Genomic DNA, 17,962 nt, shown 5'->3' with positions numbered 1-17,962 from the left:
ATGAACGTGTGCGCCCCGTGGCTGTGGTGCGGCTGCGCCGCAATGCACGAACACCCACCGTGGGGCAGCCGCAGCGGATCGCGGACCCATTCACTTTAATGGGTCCGCGATCCGGCCGTTCCGCAAAAAGATAGGACATGTTCTATCTTTTTGCGGAATGGAAGTACGGGACGAAGCCCCACGGAAGCACTCCGTAGTGCTTCCCTAGGGTTCCATTCCATGCTTCCGTTCCGCACCATTCCACATCTCCGGATTTGCGGATCTTTTGAAGTGAATGGGTCCGCATCCGTGATGCAGAATGCAAACGGAACGGTCCCCGTGTATTGTGGATCCGCAAATGCAGTCCGCAATATGGCCATGGAGCCCACACGTTCGCGTGCAATAAGCCTTTGTGTGCCGATTCACAGTGTGGCCTGGCTGCAGATTGATTGCTAATTGATAGGTTGTGTATGTGTTCCTCTAGATACTCCCATTTCCTCCGAAACTCAAAAAAAAACATACAAACACGTTATTTGCTGGTAAGTGGTATACAAATTTATAAAAAAAAAATAAAAATTCAACCACAGCATAAACAGCCATGGCCAGATGCCGCTGGAGTCCGTTTGTGGTTTAGATCCATTCATAAGTGGGTCCACTGCATTCACCTTGGCAGGAACAGCGACAGAGGCAAAATTCCCAGTGTGAACATACCCTAAGGGTCCTGCAGTGAGCCGATGGCCCACTGCATAAAGAGTTAAAGTATGTCTTTATATTTAGTATATGAAATGTCCTTTCTAAAGCTATAATTAGGGTTAGCTGGCATGGCGGATTGTTGCTAGGTGGGGCTGCTGCACCCATTCCCTCCTGGTTGTTAGTGTAAAACAGAGAGAGGAAGCAAAATCACTTTAATGGGTCCGCGATCCGGCCGTTCCGCAAAAAGATAGGACATGTTCTATCTTTTTGCAGAATGGAAGTACGGGACGAAGCCCCACGGAAGCACTCCGTAGTGCTTCCCTAGGGTTCCATTCCATGCTTCCGTTCCGCACCATTCCACATCTCCGGATTTGCGGACCTTTTGAAGTGAATGGGTCCGCATCCGTGATGCAGAATGCAAACGGAACGGTCCCCGTGTATTGTGGATCCGCAAATGCAGTCCGCAATATGGCCACGGAGCCCACACGTTCGCGTGCAATAAGCCTTTGTGTGCCGATTCACAGTGTGGCCTGGCGGCAGATTGATTGCTAATTGATAGGTTGTGTATGTGTTCCTCTAGATACTCCCATTTCCTCCGAAACTAAAAAAAAAACATACAAACACGTTATTTGCTGGTAAGTGGTATACAAATTTATAAAAAAAAAAATAAAATTCAACCACAGCATAAACAGCCATGGCCAGATGCCGCTGGAGTCCGTTTGTGGTTTAGATCCATTCATAAGTGGGTCCACTGCATTCACCTTGGCAGGAACAGCGACAGAGGCAAAATTCCCAGTGTGAACATACCCTAAGGGTCCTGCAGTGAGCCGATGGCCCACTGCATAAAGAGTTAAAGTATGTCTTTATATTTAGTATATGAAATGTCCTTTCTAAAGCTATAATTAGGGTTAGCTGGCATGGCGGATTGTTGCTAGGTGGGGCTGCTGCACCCATTCCCTCCTGGTTGTTAGTGTAAAACAGAGAGAGGAAGCAAAATCAGCCCTGGCGAAAATCCAGTCAGCTAAAGGTACTGGAGTAAGACAAAGCCTAATGCCCGCCCCCAAGGAATCAACTGAGACTATTCTGGAGTGTATAGCAGTCATTAATAGGAGGTCTGTGATAAAGACTGCGAAGATGAGGTCTGTCTGAGACTTTGGGCTTCAAAGCACACTTGTCTGGGCATAAGACAATTTTTTTCACCCAGGCATACTTAAGAGGCAGACTGCAGTTCTGCTATAGGACTACACCCCACAGCTGGGCATTGTAGTACCACATTCTGAAGACGAGAGATTGAAAGAGAGGGATATTGTACCCTTTGGGCTGAAACAGAGAGAGAACGTACAGATCTATCTGAAGATTCCCTCAGAGAGAGAGAGAGCAACTCCATATATACAACCTCAAGGACTGTGAGATCTTTAGATCTGCCAGTCTATGCATAATCTGAACTGTGCCTACTGCTATGAGTACACTTTTCTGCCATTACCTTCAGTAAAGGATGGTTATTTGTTTACACAAAACCGGCCTCATCCTTGTGGACTGTCGCCAAGCACCTTGTGTCTGTCTACCTGCCTTGAACCCCCAAAACCCACCAACTCCAAGAGCACTCCAAACCACCGTCAAGCAGGAGACCCCTCACACTAGTGTGTACCCTGAGGGCAAGAAGGTGTTTGCCCCTTCCTTCACTGTGCACCCTGGAGAAGGATTGCCACCATTAGTACTACCACCATCTACACCATACCACTCCCATCCTCTCTGCCTCACTCTTCCCCTGCGGGCTGATGCAGGACAACCGCACGGGGAATAGATGAATTTCCACAATGAATCCGTGGTATAATCTGCACGTGTTGCATGCAGATTTTGCTGAAAATCTGTAGTTGATTTCACCATATGCATTGCAAACAAAGCTGCATCACATTGATCAGTCTTCACCCTGACGTTTTGGTTGTCCTCCCTGTTGGAAAATAAATGCTTCTACAATTCGAAAAAATTCTATGTGGAACGTAAATGTAAACCTAACGTCTCACAGTTTTGGATATTGTTTCTCGTTTGTCCTAAATACCATAGACATATTCATTAATATTTGGTTTTGAGGCTGCTCTTATCTTGTACAGTATTCTGAATGTTGACATCAAATAAAGTGTCAGCAATATGTTCACATGTAATCCTAGCCGCACAGATTAGTCCTAGGGATTGTTTTCCTTTGTACTTGGCACAGGAGGAGAAAGGAAGTAGACTTTCCCTTTAAGCAAGTAATTAATCAAAGAAGATCAACTCCCCTGCAGGGGAAAAAAAAAACAAGTAACTTCAGGTCTATTAACGAGTACGTGAAAAAATGGCTAAAATTGTGTTAATGAGCATTTGGATTTGCCTATATTGCCACTTTCACACGATCAGTATTTTGCATCAGTATTTGTATGCCAAAACCAGAAATGAAACCTACCGAGAAAAAGTATGACGGAAAGATTTGTACCTCTTCTGTTTTTTGTTCCCACTCCTAGTTTTGGCTTACAATTACTCATGAAAAATACTGACCAAATACAGATTTTGTGAAAGTGGCCTACGTTTGTAAAGGCCCCTTTAACACAGGCCAAGTTTGCAGGCAATTTAAGGGAAGGAAGCGTTCCTTGTCACGGCAGGAGACCATTGCATTTACATGCAGCAATCTCCTCCAGAGTATGGGGAGGAGTGATCGGTAATGCCATCGCTCATCTTCATCTAGGCTCATTGTTTGCCAGCAGCCGAGCATGATCTGCTGTCGGCAAAGAACAATTTTTGGGACCGCATGAATGACGCGATTATGCTCGTTCATCGGGTAATTGGCGGCACTTTTACACGGCCAGATAATCACTAACGAATGTTCCTATGAAAGCTTGTTAGCGATCATCTGGCCAAGAACTAGCCTGTGTAAAGGGTCCTTAAACTTAAAAACCCTCCAGAGAATCCGAATCCTGTGTAAAGGGCCCTTAAACTTATTGTAGCGCATGTCTGCTATAGCAGTTTATCAAACATTTGCATTTGCTTTTTAGGCTCTACCTGTCCAAGAATTTATACAGTCTCTTGCAGTACCATTTCTGGTCAGCTATTTTTGTTTATACCATTTGTGATTGGATTATTGCTACATTACATTGTGGGGATATATGTATTGTATTTTATCTCTTTTGCATTCAATATTTTTAATATATTCCTTGAGGCACTCACTCTTTCATTCTGTACCTATTTTGTTTGTCTCTTGGCACCAGACAAGTGGGAGACCTTGGAATATAGGCAGAATTTAGTTTTTAATAAATTTTTCCTTTTTTGGCCATTTTCAATCAGATGAGCCGTCTACTGTTTTTATTTTTGTCATAAAAGTAAGCAAAAATGATGTGTAGTCATTTTGTAGACTGGCACTGGACCTAGCTCGAGAAGTCATTCTCGAGACACAGTGGTTTGCAAAGACTATCTTGCACTAGCGGCCTGTGCCTGCCACTGTCCTGCTTGTGCGCATTGTGACTTATCCTGCTTCTTAGGACTTACTTGCACTCCGCTGCCCACCAGCAGTTGGTCCAACATGACTTCGGCAGGCTGCAGCCTGTGCTTCTCTACCAGGTCCTCCCGGCCTATTTCTATGACATACACATGCTCCCCGGCTTTTAGGAGACCAGCACGCATGCACCGTAGTCTCCTCCAGCCAATGGCTATTCACCTTAGGGTCTATAAAGCACTTTCCCCTGGGGGAGAGTACCTGAGCTTTAGGTTATCTAGCTTGCTAGTTCCAAGTGTAGGTGTGTTATTCTGTTTGCCCATGTGCTGATCAATGCCTGTTTACCAACTCTGAACCTCCATTGCCTGACCTGACCTTAGCTTTTTTACTATATTTACCAACTGCTGCCTCCCCTGACCAAGGACTAGTTATATGGATTTGCATGAACTCTGCCTGCCCTGACCTCAGTCCGTTTCCTGACCACAAGTGATGCCTGACCCCTCAGTGCTTTGCAACAGTGTCTCTAACCCCCACACTGAGAGTTTTGCAAGAGGTAGCGGCCTGGTGGATCCCCTGCAGCAAAGTTCTGATCCATGTATAGAGGGTTAAAGAGTGAATACCATGGGACTAGCAGAATAACACCCTTAGGTCTAGCCCTAAGTCAAATCATTTGGTTGGTGCAGCAATTCCAAACCCACTGCCCATAACAGACTGATTTTTCGGCAATGATTCATAGGAAAAAATATGCCAGTTTAAGTCACAGCAGTCAAACTACATACACCCATCTATACAGAGTACTGTTTTAGGGTTTTTGAGCTGTGTATAAGGCATCTCATCCAGCTAACCAGTACCCTGCTCTGTACTGATGATGGAGAAGAACCATGAAACAGATGTCTACAAATGGGCGTCTTTGGCCTGGCTGATATGACTACATGTGTAGACTGGACCTGGGAAGTATCAACATATTTCCCAGTATTAGGCTACATGCACACGGCAGTTGTTTTGGTCCGCATCCGAGCTGCAGTTTTTCCGGCTTGGATGTGGACCCATTCACTTCAATGGGGCCGCAAAAGATGCGGACAGCACTCCGTGTGCTGTCCGCATCCGTGGCTCCGTTCCGTGGCCCGCCAAAAAAACAACAACATGTCCTATCCTTGTCCGCACTTTGCGGACAAAAATAGGCAGTTATATTAAAGGCTGTCCGTGCCGTTCCGCAAATTGCGGGACGCACACGGACGCCATCCGTGTTTTGCAGATCCGCAATTTGCGGACCGCAAAACACACAACGGTCGTGTGCATATAGCCTTAAAATGTAAATCATGAATGCCCTGCTCTAAAAACACTCCTGGGAGCAAGTATGGTAATAGATACATATTTAGGAATAATGATAATACAAATGGCACTGCACTTAGACTAATGGAATGGTAGCACAGTTAATGTCACCATAGTGCCTTCTTTATCTGAGACATGGTTATTTTGTAAGCACAGCACAGGGAGCTTATGCTCCAATGAGCCTGTTCTTCGACCATATGGTGCCTCCCATTACACTGCAAGAATGTTTTTCTTTGTGTCATTTAGCTGAATAAGCCTTAGAAAAACACACTGTAGTAGGAAAAGGTGAACGGTGGAGTCAACCTTCATTTGGTGACAGCACTAAGAGCACATGCTCTATGTCACATACTCTCTAAGAAAATATGACCACCCTCTTTCCCGTCTTTTATATATGCAAGTCCTAAGTAGCACATTTTATACTTGTCATCTGACAGCATGGCTAAAATAATACAGAGAATGAGTGTGAATGTGTTTCCTAACACTCCTCATTGAGAACATGTTATGGCTATAAATCATCCATGGTCTACCGATAATAGTGTAAGACATGCATAGATTCCATTTACGATGGACAATTAGACTGTCCATAAATCTTGTCCTAAATACTTATCAGTTATCTGTGTAAAGGTCCCTTTACATAGGACAACGCACAAGCAGATTGTCAGGAGGGAAGGATTCCTTCCCGATAATCTGCTGATCGCTAGTGGAGGAGACCGGTGCATTTACATGTACTGATCTCCTCCAGCTTCTCCAGAGTATGGGGAGGACTGATCACTAATGCCATTTCTCTTCCCCATACAGACTCGTTGTTTCCTGGCAGCAGATCACGTTTAATAACTATCCAATTACCTGATAAACACGCGTTAATCGGTGGTACATTTACACCACCAGGCCATCTCTAACGAGCGTTATTATGAACTGATGATCTTTTCAATTCTTGGCCGGTGTATAGGGCCCTTTAGACTCCTCAGGTAGATGGAACAAGCAGATGGACAATGAAGACGTGTTAGGCTTGGTTTCCATGATCATGTTTTTTTATTCAGTTTTTAAAGCCAAAACAGATAAAGAACAAACAACACATATAAAGAATCTAGCTTCGGCTACAAATGTTGCATCAAAAAACCTGAACATGGAGGGGAAACGCGGGGGAAAAGGGGCAGCTTCCCCGGGCCCAGTTGCTCCTGTGGGGGCCCAAGGCAGCTGCCTCTTGAGCCCCGCCGGCCAGTGGCATAGCGTGGGGGGGCCGTTGCCCCGGGCGCAAAGTTCCAGGGGGCGCTAGCAGGGCCACACTGCCAATTAGGCAAAGTGAGGCGATGGCCCCAGGCGGCACGGCCCTAGTGATAAGTGGGGGGTGGCGGTAGGGCACAGGGGGATAAAGATCTATGGGGGCACTTATTATTGGCACATGATTGGGGGGCATCTATGGAGGTACTTGTTACTGGCACATAATTGGGGGGCATCTATGGGGGTACTTGTTACTGGCACATGATTGGGGGGCATCTATGGGGGCACATCTTACTGGCACATTATTGGGTAGCACTATGGGGGCATCTATGGGGCACTTCTTACTGGTACATTATTGGGCGCACTATGGTGGCATCTACTGAGGCCACAAAGAAGGGGTATTTTATATGGGGGAAGGGGGGAGAGGAACACTATGGGGGCTTCTACTGAGGCCACAAAGAAGGGGCATTTCATAATGGGGCACATTATGGTGGGTACTATGGGGAAGAGGAGAGAGGAGTACTAGGGGCTCATCTATGGGGGGCACTAAGAAGGGGTATTTTATACTTGAAAATTATGGGGGCACTGAGGGCATCTACTGGGGCACTATATAGGGGTATTTTATACTGGCACATTATGGGGGCACTATTAAAAGCGGGTATTTTTTGCACTGGCACATTATAAGGAGAATTATTACTACTGAGGGGCATTATGATGGGCTTTATTACTACTGGGGGTCTATGGGGAACATAATTACTAGTATTGGCACTATGGGAGCATTATTACTTCTGGGGCACAGTGGGGACATGTTGGGGGCACTGTAGGAGTACTGTTACTACCATGTGTGCTCTAGCAGAGAATTATTCCTATTGGTGGGACTTTTGGGAGCACTATTACTGTGGGGGCACCTTGGCACAGTATCAGCTTAGCACAATTATTTTTGGGGGACGTTATGTTTACACTATTAGTGTCAGGGGCACTATTTTCTGGGTGCAGTTATTTTAGGGCACTGTGTGCCAATAATTATTGAAGGGCACTATCTGCATGGTACTACTATTAACAGGGGGTTTATCTGTTTCTGCAGTATAGTATTGTGGAGCACAGCGGCACAATATTGGGGGTGGTAGGATGATTTGTCCAGAAGATGGGAGGATGATGGAAAAGTAGTAAACTAAGATTTTGTTTGTCAAATTGCAGAGATGAGAAATGACTGAAAAATGGTGGTCTCGCCTGAAGGTCTGAAAGGTGAAGATGAGGAAAGGGAACATCTACATCAAAGAGACATCACTGGATGTAAGAGGTATGTGACGCTGTATTGCCCTGTATGTAGGGGTGGATGGAAGGGTTAGTAGTACAGTACTATCTGCACATTGTAAAAAAAAATAAAAAATGAAAAAAAAGAAATCTGCAAAATACAATATATTTGTGTCAGAAGTTGTGCTTTTTTAATTTTTAGAATAATGATACAGCCATTTTATTTGATACTTTTGTGCTGATTCTTTCCCCCCCCCCCCTTTATTTTAAGGGACACTATAGTCACCAGAACCACAACAGCTAAACGTAGTAGTTCTGGTGTCTATAGCATGTCTCTGCAACTTTTTAATGTAAATACTGCCTTTTCAGAAAAAAAGGCAGTATTTACATTACTGCCAAGGAACACCTCTAGTGCCCACTCATCATTATTAGAGTTTACTACTCTATGAGGTGTGTGGATTTTTTTTTTGTGTGTGTGTGTTGTGGTGGAGGGTGTGATTGCATGCTAGGGTGTGGGAAGGCGGGATACAGGGGGCCCAAGTAAATTCTTGCCCATGGTCCAATCAATATTAAAGACGGCCCTGACTGCATGTCCAGCAAAGGATCCACCATGTATGTACTTCGTCAAATGGATGAGATGAACTGATATCAGTAGCATGAAAAGGAAACATTAGGCATAAGCCCTAACAATTAACAGGGGAGACTTCTCCAAACCCCAACCTGTGTACTCTATTAAAGCAGAGTCGCACTTGGTTGTCAACCGTTGGTTGTCTGCAAAACAACTTGAACATTTCGAAGCTTTTTTCCACGTTTTTATGGCAACTGACTTATCCCGTTTTGCAAACAGAGCACCAAAAAGAGTGTTCAGATCATATACTACTGTTATTAAACTAATAATGACAAAGCCTTCACACTAATCACATACTGCAACATCTGTTTTGTGAACATTCGCTGGCCGTAGACCTAAGCTCGGCACAGAATTCTGTCTATGCTGTTTCAGTTCTCTCTGACCCTGTAAATGTCAGGATACTATCCTTCATCTGTACTAAGAAAGGATGTGTTATGATGGCTCTTGGATGAAAATGATGTAGCTGTATTTTACCCATAATTTATAGTATAACTTACAATAGTCTGCTATAGGTATTTATTTCACTATACAGATTAAAACCCTCAAATGTAATTATTTAAAGGGCTTCTGTCACCCCACTAAACTGTTATTTTTTTGGGTTACTTTTAATCCCTATACTGCGATTTATGCATACATACTGTAATTAATCATTTTGGTTCAGCAGATTATGTTAAAAACATACTTTTAAAATATGCTAATTACCTTGCTACCAGCAAGTAGGTCAGCTACTTGCTGGTAGCAGCCGCATCCTCCTATCCTAAAGACGCCCCCTCCGCATGTTGATTGACAGGGCCAGCGGACGGGATCTCTCTCTGCTGGCCCTGTTTGCATTCAAAATCTGCCGCCTGCGCCGTACCTGTCTTCAGTCGGCGCAGGCGCACTGAGAGGCGGACGCTCGCTCGGCCGCTCCATCCCGACGCAGGCGAATTGAGGAAGGAGCGCCGAGCGAGCGTCCCCCTTCTCAATGCGCCTGCGCCGGTTGTAGATGTGACGTCATCGGCGCAGGCGCATTGAGGATGGAATGGCCGAGCGAGCGTCTGCCTCTCAGTGCGCCTGCGCCGACTGAAGACAGGTACGGCGCAGGCGGCAGATTTTGAATGCAAACAGGGCCAGCAGAGAGAGATCCCGTCCGCTGGCCCTGTCAATCAACATGCGGAGGGGGCGTCTTTAGGATAGGAGGATGCGGCTGCTATCAGCAAGTAGCTGACCTACTTGCTGGTAGCAAGGTAATTTGCATATTTTAAAAGTACGTTTTTAACATAATCTGCTGAACCAAAATGATTAATTACAGTATGTATGCAGAAATCGCAGTATAGGGATTATAAGTAACCAAAAAAAATTAAAAAAGTTTAGTGGGGTGACAGAAGCCCTTTAAAGAGTCTCTGTCATCATGATCAACCCTATTAAACCAGGCATATAGTCTGGTAGGGTTGATCTAGCTGAGTTAAATGATACCTGCTTTTTCTTTCTAGATGCCATTATAGAGACATTTAGACTTTTATTCGTATGCAAATGAGCCACTAGAGCACCAAGAGGCAGGCTTATGCAGTTTGAGCCGGCCCATCTCATTTACCATTTTACATTGTTTTAGGCGTAGAAAATGATCTAAATCTATGCCAGCAAGGGAACTGACGTAGATTTAGGCCGGCGCCTCTACATAACTTAGAAACATAGAAACATAGAATGTGTCGGCAGATAAGAACCATTTGGCCCATCTAGTCTGCCCAATATACTGAGTACTATGGATAGCCCCTGGTCCTATCTTATATGAAGGACGGCCTTATGCCTATCCCATGCATGCCTAATCTCCTCCACTGTATTTGCAGCTACCACTTCTGCAGGAAGGCTATTCCATGCATCCACTACTCTCTCAGTAAAGTAATACTTCCTGATATTACTTTTAAACCTTTGCCCCTCTAATTTAAAACGATGTCCTCTTGTAGCAGTTTTTCTTCTTTTAAATATTCTCTCCTCTTTAGGCAGATCATGCACCAGCACAAGGGGTATTAAGGCCAGTGTCTAAAACGCCAGTCTTAATAAATGACCCCATAAGTGTTTTTAACGGGTAAACCACTTTAACAGATGTGGTCAGAGACAATAATTCATATAGGGCCCTGGGAGAGAAGGTTCCACATATGAAACCAGAAGAAGTGGTGGAAGATGATTCAATGTCAAAGTGTAAGTTGGGAAAATGTGTGATTTAGGGGATAAAATAAATAAATAAATATTTGCAAATTATTTGCATAGAATTAGGGTTCTGTTCTGAATGTTTTTTTTGTTTGTAGAACAAATCCGTTTTAAGGTTGTTTGATTATGCAAAGTTACAGATCACTTACAATAATTTTACTGAACATGATCTTTGGCTCATCTCTTTGTTGTGCACCTTGAAAAGATATCTGTTAAAGAAAGACTTGGTGACATTTATTTAGATTACGCGGCGTAGCAGCTCTGCAGGTCCATGCGCCAGAAGTAAAATATATGCCCTATATCTCAGAGCTGGTGTACATTTTAGGTATAATTTATGCTAGTTTTATGGTGTAAATCATAATTAATGTTCTTCACCATGTCGGTTAGGCACTTCCTAGCCCACTCCTCACCCCACACCATCCTTTTTTTTTTTTGAAAAGTGCCAAGTGGATGCAAACCCACCAAAAAGCCCCCCATTTTTGTGCAAGCCATGTCTTGTGCAAAAATTTGCAACTTCTTGACACTAGAAAATTGGCCTAGGGGTATGATAAATATGGGCCTCAGCTTTTAGTAACATTTTACTTCTTGTATTTGGCCATATGTGAGAGCTGTATACTTTTTTTTCAAAAACAGGATTGTATCTTAGTGGGAAGCAGGCAAGCGGCATCCCACACTAAAGGCTTTCCTGCTTTCTATATGGGCATGTGAAAGGATTGGAGCTATATTTGCAAATGTTTTCTGGTTTCCTTTCATGGGATCCATTCCCATTTTTGGTGATAGAATACACAAGAGACAATGAATCTCCCTAATAATGGTGAAAATGGGGTCTTACATCTCTTTTCGTTGGTAATTATTCTCATATGTCACTATCCAAGTACCTATCGACAAATAACCAGTTCCACTAACTAAACACGTATGCACTGACTTGCTGGTACCCTATAGTATTATAAGTCACAAGATCACCTGTTAAAGACCTGTATTTCTTGTTTAAAGGGGTTCTCTGAGACATCAATATCTGATTGGTGGGGGTCTGATTTCCGACACCTCTGTCAACCAGCTGTATGAAGAGGCGCTTTGTGAGCACTTAGGTGTCCTCCTAGGCCATGTGACGTCACCGTACATTGGTCACCTGTCCTAGGCTCAGGTCAGTCCCATTCAAGTTGCCCAATAGTAGAACAATACTTGAAGTTGCCCTGTCTAAGGGCATCCAAAATCCTAAAAAGAGAGCTCCCCAATCACTTTTTTGGTGGAGGTCTGGGCTCACTTTAATGACAAATTCTAACATCTTTGTATCTATGACATGGCAGGCGATTATTTTTTATTGAATTTGAAGTTTACTTGTGCCAGAGACGACAATACTTTGTTTTCTTATTATTGTATTTCACTTAGAGACTAAGGACATGTCTAAGTTAAGGGGATTCCCCCACTAAGAACCTATATCACCGACATCCACAGGATAGGTAAGAAAAGTATGATAGCTGAATGAACCCCCACTAGAATGGGTGTCCCAAACCCCACCCCACCTCACCTCACCTCATCATTTGTGGTGCCACTTCATAAAAGTCTATAAGACTGACAGATAGCTGAGCACAGCAATCTGGAGAAGGGGACACCACAGAAATGAATATATTACCACATTTCACTATTAATTTCCGCTTTCATTAACCACCTGTCTTGACCTATGATAATAATGATGGAAAGGGTCCTTATTAATGGGACACATGCATGCTGGTGGTGTAGTGTTAAATTCCAGCATAATTACATGCCTAGAGTAGCAGCAGTTACCTTTTCAGCTGAACATGCATGCTAAGCCCCCATGGAGGATACATTTATAGAAGCCACTGCATTCCTGGACAAACAAATGCCGTAGGGCCCCTTCCTCTGTCTCCAAAATATGCCCCGGGGAACTACATTACTACAGATAAAATGTAAGATAACTCTCTGTAATCTTATTTCAAATTATTCCCATATTAACGGAACTCTTATGCACGTATACATGTAAAGACATCTAAAGGGATGTAAAAAAAAACTTTTTACTGTGAGTATAGCATCATGGGAAAGGCTAGCTTAAAAAATGTGAAGAACATCACACCCTTTTGGCAACGAGGCAGTTGTCTTACATAAACAGAATTACCCGAAAGCTAACAATCCTACAAATGGTGACTCTAACAGCTGATATATTGGGTGCAGTGTAAATACACATAGCAGAGAGGGACAAATTTACTAAACCTTGCCTTATAATGTGTTCAAATTTTTAGCATTTCTGAAGCATAGCGTTGCATTAAAATTCGCAGCATGTCAATTGTTCGTGCGATTCCGTATCTTATATACAGTGGTTTTCCCCATACACTTCAATGGAGTTGTTAACATGAACAGAAAATCTGCACCAAAATCCCCCAAAAAATCCACAAAGCTTTGTTAGAAATAGATGGTCATGATGATGTCCGATTGTTGGAATAACGCAAAGGGTGTGCTTTTGATTATTTGGGGGTTATTCACATGCAAATATTATTGTGAATAGTATAGTACATTAGGTATCATAACTTTAGATGATACATGATCTATCCATCGCTGAGATTATTGAATATGCACTTTGTGACATTGAGGTAGTCGTCGGTGAATAAAGTAAGGTGAGCAACGCAGAGAAGCCAGCAGCGCAGCGCCGTCCAGCATCTCCCTTATTGGTTAATATAATTAAATGCTCTACTTAGTAAATTACATTTCCTGTAATGGCACTCTGCTTGAGTAAGATCTGAAGTAATTGTCTCTTAGGCTCCAGCGACTCCATCTATCCAGGGAGACAGTGCAAGCAATCAGCATACACAGTGGGAGGTTTACAGTATTACTGCAGGCGCCTGTCATTGCCACTTTATGCATCATAAAAGGGAAGCAAAAATAGTTTGTTAGAAGATACAGCTTGGCAAAGCACAACTCTCATCATTGATCACCGAGAGCGGAGGAAGTCACCATGCACCGACTCAAGCAAAGTATAAAAGAGGTCATGGCTGAAAGGATTAATTGCCTGCATATTATAGTACAATCCATGAGCTGATGCTTTTTACAGGCCTCCATGCACATTAGTGTATTGACAGATGAACTCCATCGGTGAAGGCCCCCGGCGGCTGTTCTCGGAACTGCCTGCTCCCGGTGACCGCATTTGATTTCAGACCGGCTCGCGGCACAGGCACAAGTAAGGGCTTACCTGTGCATCGCCGGACTTGTGATTCAAGATGGCAGCCCGCATGTGTTCGCTGGCCATCACTGTGGCCGACAATCTGTATAGGGAGCTCCCGATTTTTTAATTCATTTTGCCTGATCCTTCTCTCTCCTGACTTCATCTGTCAAGTAGGGGAGGATCAGGAAAAATGAATTTTACACCAGATCCTTTTGTTCTCCAAGGAGATAAGTCGTCAGAAGTGTCTGGCAGTGGTGTTCTCCTGTCTCTCCACCATTGAATACACATATAAGTTTGGCCGAACCGAACGTATATGTGTTAGGGGGAGTTAGGTGAGATAGCTGTCAGCTTGTACTTTCATATCTCTGGTATGTCGGATCCGGTAGGCTGTTTCAGCATAAGGGCACATTCAGATGGGGATGTCCCCCTTGTGCCTTCCGCAATTTGCGGAACTGAACAGACGGCCCATTATAGAAATGCCTATTCTTGTCCGCGTTCATATGGTTATGTAAATGAGCCCTAAAATGTTGGCCAGACAAACACAATGTGCCCGGCCGAAAGTCAGCATTTACGCCATAAAGCGGGTATCACCGGCGCTGGATCCTATTATAGTCAATGGGGATCGGACTGTAAACTGTAGAATCCAGCAATGCCGGATCCGGTGAACTCCTGATGGATATTTTCACCAGAGATGTGAAAGTTGCCTTAGAAAAAAACACAATGGATGTTCTTCCACATGACGTCCATACAGTAGTGCTTAAAAGTTTGTGAACCCTTCAGAATTTTCTATATTTCTGCATAACTTTGACCTAAAACTACATCAGATTTTCACACTGAAGTCCTAAAAGTAGATAAAGATAACGGCATCAAACAAATGAGTCCAAAATAGTAGACTTGGTCATTTACTTATTGAGGCAAATGATCCATTACCACGTATCTGTGAGTGGCAAAAGTGTGTGAACCTTTGCTTTCAGTATCTGGTTAAGAAGACCCCTCCCAACCTAACTTGTGCAGCAATAACTGCAGCAAACCATTTCCTGTAATTGTTGATTAGTCCTGCACATTGGCTTGGAGGAATTTTAGCCCGTTCCTCCATACAAAACAGCTTCAACTTTGTTAAGTTGTTGGGCCTCCTCCCATGAACTGCTCGCGTCAGATCCTTCCCCAACATTTCTATTGGATTAAGGTCAATACTTTGATTAGGCCTTAGCGGCGTCCAACTATGCCAGATACGGCAATTCCGCCATTCTGTTCTGAACAGACTACCAGAGTGCCTGCTGCATATGTGGATGTAGCCTAACTTCAGCATTTTTCATAAATGACCTTTAGTGACTACTGTATCACCAAACCCTCTTCAATGGAATCAGCCTTGTCTGTACTAATACTCTTATCTTTTTAACTTTGACCATAAAGTAAAAACTTCTAAAGAATTTATTATGACTATAAAACTAATGACACGCTAAATGAATTGATGTGTTTGTAAAACATTACAAAGTGAACAAACAAGCTTCCGCTCAATAACAGTGATAACTCATTTATGTAATATCATATAATGTAAGACTGTATTAGATACTTTGTTATTATAATGAATAATTTGCTTACATCCAGAACCGTTTATAACTCCGGCAGCTTAGGGGTTTATTAAGACCGGTGTCTAAAACGCCGCTCTTAATAAATGTGCCCCTATATTTTTTTCTGCCAGTTAAAACCAGATAGTGACACATGTCCTTTTCTTCTTATCTGTTTTGTCTGTAGATTTTTTTAATTCTATTTCCTGAACATGATCATGGGACTGCCATCTTGCCTTAGCTCTAATTAAACAGCATTTAGAGATAGGCTTTACAGCAGCCCCCATGTGCCATAGACACAATGGACAGCAGGGGACTTTACTGATTTCTATGGAAGGCATGATCTGTTTTTGACCTGTGCAGTAGTCATTGTGCAGGGAGGGGAGTAGATAAACTTTGACCATCACTCAATGTGTATCTTGCATTATCTGCATATAGGTGTTATTTTGTAATCTTGCCTGTGATGATAATGAGATGACTGCTGAAAAGTAATCTGTACATCAAAATGTTACCCCTATTATTAGGCTTAGCAGCTACTGAAAACTTCAGGATTTTACCACTTTTCTAAATATAGAGTGATATGGAAAATTAAACATAATATCACAAAAAATGATTTAAAAATATAACATAAAAACTTGATTTAAACAATAATTCATTTAAATCGCAAACTATTATGACCAATGTGTGTGTAAGATGACCATATGGCACTTACTAATATAGCCTTTGTTGATCATCTGTGCCAATTGCTATATTTCAGAAGCCATGTCCCCTTTTTGGCAAATCTTCCAAATCTTCTGTGCTGTCCATAAGATGACTGCTGATGGAGGGTCATGTGACCAGAAGCATCACTCAGCCTCCTCAATTTGAACAAATTACATGTGCCATCTAGTTATCTTACAAACACATTCATCAACATTAGCCAAGAGCACCCTCTTGGCTAATGTTGATGAATGTGTTTGTAAGATAACTAGATGGCACATGTTATGATATCTGATGCCATATCAATTTGGTTGTGAGGAATATGAAGCCAATCCAGCTAATAGGAAATTGGTGATTGCAAGGGCTATGATTGCCAGAAAGTTGATGGATAGTTCTTGGCCTGAAATAAAGGGATGCAGAAATCGAATAATCTAAATCGTGAATATAGAATTGGGTATTTATACCCAAAAGAATTAGATGCCAGAATTTTGGAAAATCTGGAGAGAGTTCCGTTCCTTACCCTCGACTGAAAGGGTCCATCTTATGATGAGATGATCTTCATTGTAGAGGTCTGACAGTGATGGCTAATCTCTAGCACTCCAGCTGTGGTAAAACTACTACTCCCAGCATGATCCATTCATTTCTACGGAGTTCTGAGAACAGCCAAGTAAGTGTGTATTTTGGGATTTATAGTTTTACCACAGTTGGTGTGCCGAAGGTTAGCCATCACAGGTATAGGATAAAGATAAGGATTCTAATTGCTCCTCGCGCTTGAGGAGAGAGTTTTTTTTTTATTAGTTATAAATTTTCCTTTTTCTTTTTCTAGAAGGTTGGATTTTTTTTTTCCTTTTTAAAGTGGATTTTATGGAAAAATTAACAATGTCTTAAAAAAAATTAATATCACATAAATGTATAAAGCAAAAATACCCCTTTAATAATAACAACCTCCAAGGTTGAAGAGCTTCAGGTATCTGTGGGCCAATGGATAAGTCAAGGTTAACACCTTGAATCAAACCCTTTTAGGTTGCCAGGAGATGGACCTGAGTCCAGCCCCTGGTTAATCAGTCAGTGCAGAGTGTGTGCTTAGTTGAGGAAGAGAGAGGACCTACTTGTTCTTACTCCTCAAAGCTAGGCCTGAGCCCAGAGAACCTCCATCTCTGAAACATGTAGAGCTAAAGCTACTTCATTCAAAAGTTCTCCAGAAACAGAAAGGAAGATCAGAAGTTCAGAATCTGCAAGGCTGTGCACTGGAGTCAGACAGCAAGGTATAGTGCTCGTTTATGGCAGAATGAGACTTTGCTGCTGTGAGAGGGAACATTGCTAACACACCCTTCCACATTTTGAGATGCTTTGGTCATCCATAACTTAATTCTGTACCCCTCAGCCTGGGAATTACAGAAACTAAGATCCTGAATTTCATGCCCTAGGTTCTGCAGAAAGACTTTATAAAGGCAGAGAGAAAGAGTATCACAACTCCCATCACTGGTGCTATGTACATATTGCTACTGGGGAATAATTGCACTGTGATTTTCTTGGAATTATACCCTTATACTGTTGGATGTACTACCCCTCCTATTATATACTGTAGTAAAGAGAGCCTTATTTATCTCAATTGGCCTAGTCACTGACTCCATCATAATTAGCCGTCCAACGCTTCTGCACTCCTTCTACCATGCCAAAACACTTAACACCAAGGGCACCCCAATCAACACCAGGCAGGAGCCCCAACATTAGGATGTTGATAAGGATCCTGGGTGGGAGAC

At 42.9% G+C, this 17,962-nt stretch overlaps 1 protein-coding gene across 4 annotated transcripts in view; it reads right to left on the bottom strand.

Annotated features, from left to right (window-relative positions):
* The window catches only part of PLEKHG1 (pleckstrin homology and RhoGEF domain containing G1), a 306,576-nt gene that overhangs the window by 116,091 nt on the left and 172,523 nt on the right, over positions 1–17,962 (bottom strand). The window lies entirely within an intron of this gene.

Source organism: Bufo bufo, chromosome 4 (genome assembly GCF_905171765.1).
Source record: "Bufo bufo chromosome 4, aBufBuf1.1, whole genome shotgun sequence".
NCBI classification, from domain to species: Eukaryota; Metazoa; Chordata; class Amphibia; order Anura; family Bufonidae; genus Bufo; species Bufo bufo.
Note: the sequence above shows the minus strand (reverse complement) of the source record. Positions and strands in the feature narration are given on the sequence as shown.